At 42.9% G+C, this 12,894-nt stretch overlaps 1 protein-coding gene across 1 annotated transcript in view; it reads right to left on the bottom strand.

Annotated features, from left to right (window-relative positions):
* The window catches only part of KCNK13 (potassium two pore domain channel subfamily K member 13), a 106,327-nt gene that overhangs the window by 78,312 nt on the left and 15,121 nt on the right, over window positions 1-12,894 (bottom strand). The window lies entirely within an intron of this gene.

The following is a 12,894-nucleotide window of genomic DNA, read 5'->3' as shown; positions in this document are numbered from 1 at the left end:
AGTGTGCTCAAGTAATTAACTAGTTCACAGTACAGTCAGATGCTTGTGAAGGTGACACAGCAGTCTAGAAGAAGCACGGGCTTTTCTAGAAAAGAGCCAGATGGACCTGCTCCATCTGGGGCTGTGGGGCAAAGACCAAGTTCCTGAAGTTTCCATTATTTCTTCGTCTGTGAAATGGTGATGCCCTCCCTCATCTCTCAGACAGTTGCTCTGAGGTCCAAACGTAAATCAGCACTTAGGACAGCGCCTGGCGCACTGAAGATCTCAACAGATTTAATTATTATAATTGGGGTGCCTACTGGGAGTGTGTGCCCAGGGCCCGGAAGAGACTCAGCAGCTGGTACAAAGTAGGTCCCTAATAAATGGTGGCTGTGTGGTCTCCTTCTCTTTCAGGACATTACGATGCTTCTTTAAAGACAAAGAAATGAAATGTCTGTTTTCTATATCTTGCATCCTACCCGTCTTTTTTTCTTTTTAATGTTTATTTATTTTTGAGAGTGTGAGCAGGGGAGGGGCAGAGAGAGAGAGAGAGAGGGAGACAGAGGATCTGAATCAGGTTCTGATTCAGGGCCCCAAACTCATGAACTGTGAGATCATGACCTGAGCCGAAAAGAACATTTAACCGACTGAGCCACCCAGGCACCCTATATACCCATCTTTATTCCCTTGCAGGTTTTCCTGCTACTTCAAAATGCTCCTTTTGACATCTGTCCACCATGTTTCCTTATCTTCTGCCTGCAAACCACAGTATTTTTCTTTCCTCTTAACTGGCTTCAAGTGTTTAATAGGCTCCATTCATCAGTTAAAGACCCTCTCCCCTCTTCATTTAATACTAATTGTTGGAAAGAATGTGAATGGATGAATGTCTTTTAGCACTGGGTCCCTCTCTCCCTCCCAAGCACATATCAGCTTATAAAAACAGAGAGGGTTTTTACAGAGGAGACATTAAAAACGTTTCACTAGATTAATATTTGCAAAATGTATCTTTAAAACTGGAGCTCCGTTTCCAAAATGAAATTGGTTTTATTTGTAAATACCACTCTTGTCAATGTTTAAGTAAGTACATAAGTAATGTGATTCTTTTTTAAAATGTTTATTTATTTTTGAGAGACAGAGAGAGATAGTGGGAGAGGGGCATAGAGAGAGGGAGACAGAGGATCCAAAGCGGGCTCTGCACTGACAGTAGAGAGCCTCATGCAGGGCTCAAACTCACGAACCACAAGATTCTGATCTGAGCTGAAGTCAGACGTTTAACTGACTGAGCCACCCAGGTGCCCCCATAAATGCAATTCTTAACCCCACTGCCTTTCTTCTTTTTTTAAATTTCAATTTTAGTTAACATACAGTGCAATATTGATTTCAGGAATAGAATTCAATGATTCATCACTTACATACAACACCCAGTGCTCATCACAGCAAGTGCCCTCCTTAATACCCATTACCATCTAGCCCATCTCCCTCCCACCTCCCTCCATCAACCCACAGTTTGTTCTCTATCATTAAGTCTCTTGTGGTTTGTTTCCCTTTCTTCTCTCCCCCCTTACCATATGTTCTTCTGTTTTGTTTCTTAAATTCCACGTTTAATTGAGATCATATGATATTTGTCTTTCTCTGACTGACTTCTTTCACTTAGCATAATACATTCCAGCTCCATCCACATCATTGCAAATGGCAAGATTTCATTCTTTTTGATGGCTGAGTAATATTCCTGTGTGTGTGTGTGTACATATCATATCTTTTTTATCCATTCATCAGTCAGTGGATACTTGGGCTCTCTCCATAATTTGGCTGTTGTTGATACTGCTGCTATAAACACTGGGATGCATATACCCCTTCAAATCTGTATTTTTGTATCCTTTGGGTAAATACCTAATAGTGCAATTACTGGGTCATAGGGTAGTTCTATTTTTAGTTTTTTGGGGAATTTCCATACTGTTCTCCAGAGTGGCTGCACCAGTTTGCATTCCCACTGACAGTGCAAGAGGGTTCCCCTTTCTCTGCATCCTCACCAACACCTGTTTCTTGTGTTGTTAATTTTAGCCATTCTGACAGGTGTAAGGTGGTATCTCACTGAGGTTTTGATTTGTGTTTCCCTGATGATGAGTGATATTGAACATTTTTTCATGTGTCTGTTGGCCATCTGGATGTCTTCTTTGGAAAAGTGTCTATTCATGTCTTCTGCTCATTTCTTAACTGGGTTATTTGGTTTTTGGGTGTTGAGTTTGATAAGTTCTTTATAGATTTTTAGATACTAACCCCTTTATCAGATATGTTGCTTGCAAATATCTTCTTCCATTTCCCAAGCTGCCTTTTAGTTTTGTTGGTTATTTCCCTTGCTGTGCAGCAGCTTTTTATCTAGATCAAGTCCCAATAGTTCATATTTGCTTTTGTTTCCCTTCCCTTTGGCAACATGTCTAGTTAAGAAGTTGCTCTGGCCGAGGTCAAAGAGGTTGGTGCCTGTGTTCTCCTGTAGGATTTTGATGGTTTCCTGTCTCACATTAGGTCTCTCATCCATTTTGAATTTCTTTTATTTTTGTGTATGGCATAAGAAAATGGTCCAGTTTCATTCTTCTGCATGTCGCCATCCAGTTTTCCCAACACCTTGTTGAAGAGACTACCTTTTTTCCATTGGATATTCTTTCTTGCTTTGTTGAAGATTACTTGGCCATACAGTTGTAAGTTCACTTCTGGATTTTCTATTCTGTTCCATTGATCTATGTGTCTGTTTTTGTGGCCAGTACCATACTGTCTAGATGAAATCCAGAGTGGTGATACCTCCGGTTTTGTTTTCCCTTTTAGGACTGCTTTGGCTAGTCAGGATCTTTTGTGGTTCCAGACAAATTTTATGATTGTTAATTCTGGTTTTGTGGAAAACGCTGGTGCTATTTTGATAGGGATTGCATTTAAATGTGTAGATTGCTTTGGGTAGTATCGACATTTTAACAATGTTTGTTCTTCCGATCCATTAGCATGGAATGTCTTTCCATTTGTTTGTGTTCTCTTCAATTTCTTTCATGTTAACCCCACTCCTTTCTGATTGACTTCCCACATCCCCTGACACTGGAAACTCCAAGACTTTCCCTGAGCCCCTTGTTCTAAACCTCATATTCCTAAATCACCTGTAGAAGCACCCCATCCCACCCAAGAACAGGGTATTAAAATGTTCAATACCCTTTAGGGATCTCTTAACACTCACAAATAATGAGGTATTTATGGTATAATCACTCTGGCAGGGCTGACATCTCTAGATGTTCTACGTTTCTGGTTTAAGAGCAGTTTTTCCCCCAGACACTGGGACACTATCCAAAATCAACATGGACGGTATCCAACAAGACCTCAGAGATGTTATTTTTCTTTTACTATGCTGTGTCAACTGCCTACTGTACAGGGCTTGATACATTCTTAATTACTCAACTGAGTTTCCTCTGAGCTTGTCACTTTTCACCATTTCCAGTTAATAGATCTTAATTTCCCATAGGAAGACCTTTCGCCTGTCACAAAGTTCATGCTTTTCTGGTTCAATTCTCATTTATTAACTATGCTAAGGAGAAAAGCTCTTTTGTCTGCTGATTTGAGATGGCCAGAGGGAGATCAACAAGAATGGAATAAAAACTTCACGCACCCCATCAGGAGAAACTTGATGGCTCTGTGATCAAACTGGAAGCAATTAAAAAATATATATCGTAGAGGACTCAATTTCACAACTCTTTTTTGATAAAAAGCCCAGAGACAAGATCACTTGGTTCTTAAATCTCAAAAAGCCAAGAGGAACTTCAGCACTTACACGAAGGGAAAGGAAAGAAGTCAAATATAGAGATGAACGGCAGGTGACAGTCAGCCTAGGTGCGGTGGGACCAGGGTATCAGTGGGCCCCCCAACAGGAGCATCCAGAGCTCATCTTCAGTGAGTGGTTGGCATATAGGGAGGGTTGTCTGGCATAGTCAGATTTCCCAATTTTCCAGGAGAAATCAGAAGTCAAGATTTTTACTAGAAATCTAATTTTAGGGGTGCCTGGGTGGCTCAGTCGGTTAAATGTCCGACTTCAGCTCAGGTCATGATCTTGCAGTTCATGAGTTGAGCCCTGCATTGTGCTGTCTGCTGTCAGCACACAGCCCACTTCAGATCCTTTGCCTCCCTCTCTCTCTGCCTCTCCCCTGCTCATGTGCATTCTCTCTCTCTCTCTCTTTCTCTAAAAAATACATAAACATTACAAAGAAAGAAATCTAATTTTAAAAGTTGACAACAAATTCACATTTTCTCAAACACCATATCCTGGAACTGGCTGTTATAGACTCATAAAGAGCCAATTATGCAGATCTTTTCCCCACTCTAGCCTTCACGGACTTCACATTCATAGCTTGAAGCCAGCCACTTGGGGAATATTTACACCACACAAATAAGACGAATGCTGCAAATCAGGGCTTTGTTTGTTTTAAGCTGATTCTTACACATTGCCAGCACATTACCATCTACAGGTCAAATAGACCATGTTGTGTTCGGCCAAAGTTGCAACTCCTAATTTAAATATTAAATAAGAAGTAGTATTAAATAACCATGAGGAAGTGTTACATATTCTAAGGCCAGTATTTACAACAAAGAGTACGTGTGCCACTGCAGCCATAGGGGAGGTGTGGACGAAGAGTCGGAGGCACATCCCAACCAGTTGAAGACACAGAGATAAAGACACAGGGAGGCATCTGAATCAAGTCCACCACCTATACAAAGAGAACTCTATAAATAGGACATTTCCAAATGCTTGCTTCTTCCCCACTTCTCTGAGGGTGAGTAGTAATCTGTCTTCCCAACGATGGCCCACAAGACACTGCAACATCCTGAAAGGTTTTCTGAATCATCGGGAAAAGCTGAGACTATGCATAATGACTGAGCAATGCAAGCATCCAAGTCCATGTTCAAACAACTACAAATGGATTAATGCCCTTCACTCACCATGTATGGAGCAGGGATGGGAGGAGTTGCAAGTTCCCCTTTTCCCTGCATTCAAAATAGGCCTAACTTCGGTCTGGTTCTCAATTCCTGTTTTCTGTTACATGGAGCCTCCAGCGGTCTATGGAAGCCTATGAGTCCCTTCTCAGAATGATTTTTAATTTTTTTATATTTTTTAAAAAATTTATTTATTTATTCTTGAGAGAGAGAGAGAGGGAGGGAGGAAGGGAGGGAGCATGTGTGGGGGAAGGGCAGAGAGAGAGATGGGGAGAGAGAGAAAAAATCCTAAGCATTCTCTGCATTAGCAACACAGAGCCCAACTCAGGACTTGAACTCTCGAACAATGAGATCATGACCTGAGCCAAAATCAAGAGGGGATGCTTAACTGACTGAGCCACCCAGGGATCCCTCAGAATGATTTTTTTAAATGAATGAAATACAGTGCATAGGATTACAAAAGCAACCATATGAAAACACAGTGATTAAACTATGAAATGTGCATGTGATAGAGTGCATGTACTTCTTTATTAAATCATTAAACAACAATGACCATGATTTTGAGGTAGTGGTGAAGGGGCCATGGGGGCATATGCTGCATTATGAAGTAACAGGAATACATCTGGTTTCTACTGGAGACAAGGCTATGGGGGCTGTTCATGTGAGTCCTGCATTGTTGTCTGTATTCCTTCTTGAAGGAAATGCTAGAGGTTGCTTGGTTAGAGGTTAGTAAACATAAAGACAGAATTCTTTTCCCACCCAAATTTACAGACCCTCTGACTTGTATCCATGGTCCCAGGTTAAGAACCCCTGCAGTCAAATTGGGCACACAGCAGAAGCTCCATAAATTTTGACAGGACTAAACTGAATTTTAGGTTAGATATGGGAGGGGTGCTGGGTGTCATTCTAAGGGGTTAAGAAGGGAGAGAAGACACTGTTCAAACCTAGTGTGGGACATCCAGATAGCTTCCTGACTATATACAGCCTGACAACTGCAGCTTCTTCAAAACAAGAGTGTGCAGAAAATATTCATCAGTAGCATCAAATTCAAATCCATTACTGACAAAAATAAATACAGAACCAGGGCCATGGGTTTTATTTCAGTTTCCAGTAGAATTCGATCTCAGATGAACTTCTCCAAAATTTAAATCATGGCTGAACAAAGTCTGAATCAAAGTTCCACCGCTTTCTAACTGTGTGGCTTTACGCAAGCTCTTGAACCCTCTGTGCTTCAGTTTTCTCATCCAAAGAACGAGGAAAATGATAGCGCTACCTAAATATTATGTATCTATAGTATTTAGTACAGTACCAAGGAAGGGGAAAACTACATGGTAGTTCTGGGACTAACAAGATTCTTGCAAACTGGTTAAGAGAATATTTCAATTTAAAGATTGTCCAAAATTTGGCAGTCTCTATACATATTTAAAATAAAAACATGCTTTATAAAGCTGTTATACTAGGAAATAATTAGAAATCAATGACATGTCTTACAACAGGAGGGACAGAGCATATCCAGGGAAACTGCAGAATATAAGAACCACACATTCTATAGGCCAACATTATCCTGATGCCAAAATAAGACAGAGATCTCACAAGGAAGGAAAAAAAATAGGTGACTACCTTTTTTGCATATAGATGCAAAAACCTTCAACAAAATACTAGCAAACCAAATGCAGCAACATATGAAAAGGACCAAGTGTGATTTATCCCCAGAATCCAAGGCTGGTTTGGTACCTAAAAATGTACTAATTCAATATGAAATATCAATAACAGAAGAGATAAAGCCACATGATCACTTCAGGTGTAGAAAAAGAATGTGACAAAAATCCAACACACCTTTGTGATAAAAAACATTCAACAAACTAGGAAGAGAAGGGAACTTCCTCAACCCAATAAAGGCCATCTACCAACAAACCAGAACTAACATCATACGTAATGTTGAAAGACTGAAGCATTCCCCCTAAGATCAGGTCCAAGGCAAGGATGTCCACCCTCCTCATTACTTCTACGCAATACTGTCCTGGAGATTCCAGCCAGGTATGAATTAAGAGAAAGAAAAGGTATCCAGATTGGAAAGGGAGAATGAAAACTATCTCTATTCATAAATGACAGGTTCTTGTGTACAGAAAATCCTAGGGGACCCTCTAAAAAACTATTAGAACTAATATATGAGTGTAGCAAGGTCACAGGATACAAGACAATCTACAAAAATCATTGTATCCTACATACTTGCAATGAACAACCCCAAATAAAATCTCATTTACAATAGTGCTAAATACTTAGGAATCTGTTTAACATAAGAAGTGAAAACCTTACACCTTGAAAATTATAAACCACTGGGGAAGAAAATTAAATGATCCCATGTTCCTGGATTAGAACACCTGATATTTTTAAGATGGCAATATCTCCCCAATTGATCTACAGATTCAATGCAAGGCTTCATTGCAGAAACTGACAAACTGATCTTAAAATTCACATGGACATTCAAGGGACTCATAACAGCCAAAACAATCTTGAAAAAGAAGAACCACGCTGAAGGACTCACACTTTCCGATTTCAAAATTTACTACAAAGCTACAGTAATCCAGACACCGTGGTCCTGGCATAAGGACAGACATGGAGATCAATGAACTAGAACTGAGAATTCAGAAATCAACCCTCTGGTTTATGGTCAACTGCTTTTTGACAAGGGTGCCAAAACAATTCAATGGGGGGAAAGAATAGTTTTTTTCAACCAGTGGTGCTGTAAATGGATACCCATGTGCAAAAGAATTACATTGGACCGGTAGCTCACACAAAAATTAACTCAGAGTGGATTGACAACCTAATTTTAAGAGCAAAACTACAAAACTCTGAGAAGAAAACATAGGTATGAATCTTTGTGGTGCTGGATTAGGCAGTGGTCTTAGCTAGGACATGGAAAACATCAGCAACAAAAAGAAACAGAAAAACTGGATTTCACAAAAATTTACAAACTTCTGTGCTTTGAAAGACACCATGAAGAAAATGAGAAGATAACTCACAGAGAGGGGGAAAGTATTTGCAAATCATCTGATAAAGGACTTGAATCTAGACTATATAAAGAACACTTATAATTCAATAATAAAAAGACAACCCAATTAAAAATGGACAAAGGATCTGAATGACAGTTCTTTCAAGAAAGTAGACAAATGGCCAACAAACACATGAAGAGTGTTCAACATCATTTGTCAATGGAGAAATGCAAATCAAAACCATAGAAGATACCACTTCATATCCACTAGAATGGCTGTAATCAAAGAAACAATAATAAAAAAGTGTTGGTGGGGATGCAGAGAAAATAAAACTCTCAGACATTTTAGGTGGGAATATAAAATGGTACGGCCACTGTGGAAAACAGTTTGGCAGTTCATCCATACATTAAGAACAGAGTCTCTAGGGGCACCTGGGTGTCTTAGCCGGTTGAGCGTCTGACTCTTGATTTCGGCTCAGGTCATGATCCCAGGGTTGTGGGATTAAGCCCTGGGTTGGGCTCCGAGCTGAGTATGGAGCCTGCTTAAGATTCTCATTCTCTCTCTCTCTCTCTCTCTCTCTCTCTCTCTGGGCACCTGGGTGGCTCAGTCGGTTAAGTGTCCGACATTGGCTCAGGTCATGATCTCACAGCTTGTGGGTTCAAGCCCCACATCGGGATCTGTGCTGACAGTTCAAAGCTTGGAGCCTGCTTCGGATTCTGTGTCTCCCTCTCTCTCTGCCTCTCCCCCACTCACACTCTGTCTCTCCATCTCTAGAAAATAAATAAACATTAAAAAAAAAAAAGATGCTCTCTCTCCTTCTGCCCCTCTCCCCCACTCGTACTCTCTCTCTCAAAAACAAAAGAATGGAATCATATAGAGATATGATCCAGCAATTCCAAACATAGGTATATACCCAAGATAAATGAAAACATGTGTCCACACAAAAACCTGCACTCTTATTCACCATTGTAAACCATTATTAACAAAAGCTAAAAAATGAAAACAACCCAAATGCCTGATTAACCAACAAGTAAAATGTGGTATATACATCTATAAAACAGCATATTATTTGGCAATTAAGAAGGAGTGAAGTATTGATCCACATTACGTGAATGATTTGAAAATATTATAGTAAGTGGAAGAAGCCAGGCATCAAAGACCACATTTTATTCTTCCATTTATCAGAAATGTTCAAATCTACAGAGATGGGGGTAGACAAGTGGTTTCCAGGAGCTTGAGGGGAGGGAGGGGGTGATTGCTAAAGGGTACGGGGTTTCTTTTGGGGATGATGGAATGTCCTAAAATTAATTGTGATGATAGTTTAAAACTCTGTGAAATACTAAAAATCACTGAATTGTATGCTTTAAATAGGTGCATTTTGGGGCACCTGGGTGGCTCAATCGGTTAAGAATCTGACTCTTGATTTGGGCTCAGGTCATGATCTCACGATTTGTGGGATGGACCCCTGCATCAGGCTCTGTGTTGACAGCATGGAGCCAGCTTGGGATTCTTTCTCTCTCTGCCCCTCCCCCCACCCCTCAGGCTCTCTCACACACTCTCTCTCTCTCTCAAAATAAATAAACTTAAAAAAAATAAATAGGTGGATTTTATGGTATGTGAATTTCAGCTCAATAAACTTGTTACCAAAAAACAAAAACAAAAACACCCACCAACAAGTATTAAAAAAGCAGTGGTTCCCTCTGGAGAGTAAGACAGGGGAGTAAAGGGAGCTTTGATTTTTCACTTTAAATACTTTGGAATTGGGGCACCTGGGTGGCTCAGTCGGTTGGGCATCCGAATTCAGCTCAGGTCACGATCTCGCGGTCCGTGAGTTCGAGCCCCGCGTCGGGCTCTGGGCTGATGGCTCGGAGCCTGGAGCCAGCTTCCGATTCTGTGTCTCCCTCTCTCTCTGCCCCTCCCCTGTTCATGCTCTGTCTCTCTCTGTCTCAATAATAAATAAACGTTAAAAAAAATACTTTGGAATAATGTGAAAATTTATTTAAATACGCATGTATTACTTTAGGAATTTTTAAGAACAGAAAAAATAATTGTAAAAAAGAAAAAAAGGCCACTTTGCCATTAATGCCATTAAGGGTGGGGTGTGGGTGTGTGGGTGAGTCATGGAAAAGGGGCAAACACACACCAAAAAAAAAAAAAAGAAAAAAAAACTTTCAAAATTTTGTCTTTGGCCTGAAACTCCTCTATTAATGGAAATCCTCATGTACTTTCACTTTCTAGAACTCAGGTCTGGCTTGCTCCTCTCTGTGGTCTCAGCACCCCTCACCCAGCCCACGCCCTGCAAGGAGGAGGAAAACCACAGAGGCTCTCCCTCCTTAAAGACTCCCTGTCTTCTTGTTCCTCTTAGGGCAGTTGTTGGATTTTGACCCCAAGTCAAAGGGGTCAAGGCATTTGGCAGGGGCTGGAGACAGTTTGGGGGCCCTCCAGGCAGAGGCCAGGGAGGCTGCTAACTATCTTCTAACAGGACAGCTCCACAGCAAAAGGTCATCTGGCCCAAAATGTCATAGTGACAAGGTGGAGAAATGCTATTCTCGGGTCACTGAGATTTTTAAGGAACTAGGCACGGGCAGCTTAGGTTTTCTGGGTGGGGACAGAACAAAGAGTTTCCTCTTAGCCCCAGGGGAATGCAGAACTGGACATCTTAGGGGTAGGGATGGGGGGAAGGGCTCAGGCAGGGGAGCCCAGGGGCTGGGGATGCAAAGAAGACAGAGACATAGGAGAGCGTTCTTGAACTTGGCTGTTGTTAAAAGGATGAAGGCTGAAACATCAAAGGGGAGTCTGACAACAGGACTCCTGACCGCCCTGCTGCCCCACCGCCACCCCCCCAACTCTTGACACAAAGAATTTTATTTTTGACATCAAAATCTCTAGTCCTAACCTCTTTCCTGACTCCAGGCTCTTCCCCTCCCCTTACCCCAACTGGTTACTGAACGTTTCCCTTCCAGGATCCCAAAGGCTCCCTGAGGTCAGGGACTTGCAAAGCTCAACCCAGGGTCCCTTCCACTGTCCCCACTTTGGAATTCCATTTCTGCCTCACACTCGTTCGTGTCCGGGTGCCATCCTGCCTTCCCTGTCTATCAAGAATCTTGGGAATCTGGCAATTGTTCCCTTTTTTACTTTCAATTGCATGCCACCCAGACCCCTCCCCCCCATTCTTGCCCACACCAGAGGTGTCTATGTGACCCAGACCTCAGTCCTTGCCAAGAGTGTGTCATGCAAACAGGACCCAGGCAGGGCCCCCTGCAGAGCTCTGTTCAGGAACTCTGGAAAGATGGGGTCTTTTTCCTTCTGAGTTCTTGGAAGCTAAAGACCATGTCAACCTGCTGCTCTTGGTGCCAATTTCGCTGCTCTGAAGGCCCTGAGACCTACCCTCGTAAGAAAAATGAGAAGCTAAGACAGAGAGACAGACAGACAGACAGACAAAAAGACACCTGGTGACATTATTTAAACCCACAGACCTAGCCTGTGGATATTTTGGTTAATCAATTATCTTTTCATTTTCATTAACTATGTTCTCTTTATCAGAATATCAATAGCCTTAGTTTAACAAGAAATGAAAAATTAAATATTCCTTTTCACCTGCATTATTTTTTTTCCTTTGGAGACTAACATTATTTTTTTTTTAATTTTTGAGAGACAGAGAGTGAGCAGGGGAGGGAGCAGAGAGAGGGGGAGACACAGGATCGGAAGCAGGCTCCAGGCTCCGCGCTGTCAGCACGGAGCCTGCCACGGGGCTCGAACTCGGACCGTGAGATCATGACCTGAGCTGAAGTCGGATGTTCAACTGACTGAGCCGCCCAGGCGCCCCTGGGGACTAACATGACTAACGAGCTTGGTTAAGAAGAGAAGGAAGGGGGACGGAAAGAGGGGTGGAGAAGCAAGGCCTGCCAGCAGCCCAGGTTGGAGCCACGGCATGTGCCGGCCCTGAAGGCCCCAGGCCAACTCTGCAGCCAGTTCTGCTCCCCGCCTGCCTGGGCAGCTCCCCTGCATCCTGCCCTCACCAAACTCTACCCCATTCCCTGTGCGAGGCAAAGAGGCACCTGGTCCTGAGGTCCGCATCCAGGCTGTCCCCAGTGGACCTCCCACCTGCCCTTGGTCAGCCCCCTTCGCTGCTTCCTCACTGTCCCAGTCTGGCCTTTGGACCCTGTGGGCACAGGCCTGGGGGCTCCCTCACTGCTCTCCCTGCCTCTTCTCTCTTCTTCCAAGAGATCCGCGATGAGACTTCTGCCAGATTAATCTCTCTTTTTACTACGCGGTCCTTCCCCCGTCTCTAACAGCAGGCGGGCCCCACTGTGCAGAGTTCCTACCCTTTGGCCTGACAGTCAAGGCTCTCTGTGACTCACTCATTGATTACACTCCTCTGGCAAGCATGTTAGGTGCCTCCGACATTCCTTCCCTCATCGTTCTTTAGCAATTATTCTCTGCCAGATTACTAACTGGAATAATGATTTTGTTTCCCGGCCACGAATGCAGCTGGGCATGACCACGTGACAAAGTTCTGGACAATGAAATGTAAGGCAAGGATTATCTGAGATTTCTTGGAACCCCCTGTAGTGGACACTGTTGTTTGTGCCCCACCCAGATACCCCGAACCCCTTGACCAGCTCCGTGTGCCCATCCCCAGGCTGCTGCGGGACTTACTGCTAACAGCTTATACCAGTGACTGCAGACGGCCACGTGCCTGTGACTGGGTCCCTCCCACCCCCAGCTATAACCAGTGCCTGCTGTGGGCATATAAAAGCCCAGTTCCTTTGCCTCAAGCTGGGACAGATTCCAGGGCATGATTTGTGTTCCAGAGCTCCATAAAATAGCCTCCTACTTGGCTTCTCCTTCCACACCCTTACTTCCCTTACCCACCCACTAGTCTCTTCTGAGAGCACTACCTTGACAAATCACTTCCACCTAAATCCTTAACCCAAAGTCTGCTTATCAGGAAAAGTGA

This window comes from Acinonyx jubatus, chromosome B3 (genome assembly GCF_027475565.1).
Source record: "Acinonyx jubatus isolate Ajub_Pintada_27869175 chromosome B3, VMU_Ajub_asm_v1.0, whole genome shotgun sequence".
Taxonomy (NCBI): Eukaryota; Metazoa; Chordata; class Mammalia; order Carnivora; family Felidae; genus Acinonyx; species Acinonyx jubatus.
The sequence above is the reverse complement of the archived record's forward strand: the minus strand, read 5'-3'. Positions and strand labels throughout refer to the sequence as shown.